The sequence below is a fragment of the Egretta garzetta genome, unplaced genomic scaffold (genome assembly GCF_000687185.1).
Source record: "Egretta garzetta isolate BGI_Z169 unplaced genomic scaffold, ASM68718v1 scaffold64, whole genome shotgun sequence".
NCBI classification, from domain to species: Eukaryota; Metazoa; Chordata; class Aves; order Pelecaniformes; family Ardeidae; genus Egretta; species Egretta garzetta.
Genome location: NW_009259596.1, coordinates 1743938 through 1744344, shown reverse-complemented (window position 1 = coordinate 1744344; position 407 = coordinate 1743938).

Below are 407 nucleotides of genomic sequence, written 5' to 3'. Positions count from 1 at the left end.
GTCACTCTGGCTTTGCTTTGGCTCCTTACACGCAATTTTCATGATTTACAGCCACAACGTCCCATTAGTACTTGCGGTAAGCCAACTTAGCCGCTGAGGCCCATCATGAAGGACCTAATTCAAGGCCGAAGCTGCAGCTGAAAACTGGCTGCAGCCTGTGGGAGAACTTGCGTATCATTTCTACTTGGCAGATAATGTAACTCTCGGCGTTTCCCGTACCCCGTTACAGGCACTTGAGAGGAGCAACGCGACGGCACGCACACGAATAATCTGAGCCCATGTGTCCCAGGAAAACGGCGCGAGCAGGAGGCCGCGGGCAGGACGGGGCTGCGAGGGGCAGGTGCGGCCTGTGTTCGGCCTCGCCCCGGGCACGGCGGGGCAGGCTCCGGTGCGGGCCGTTGTACCCG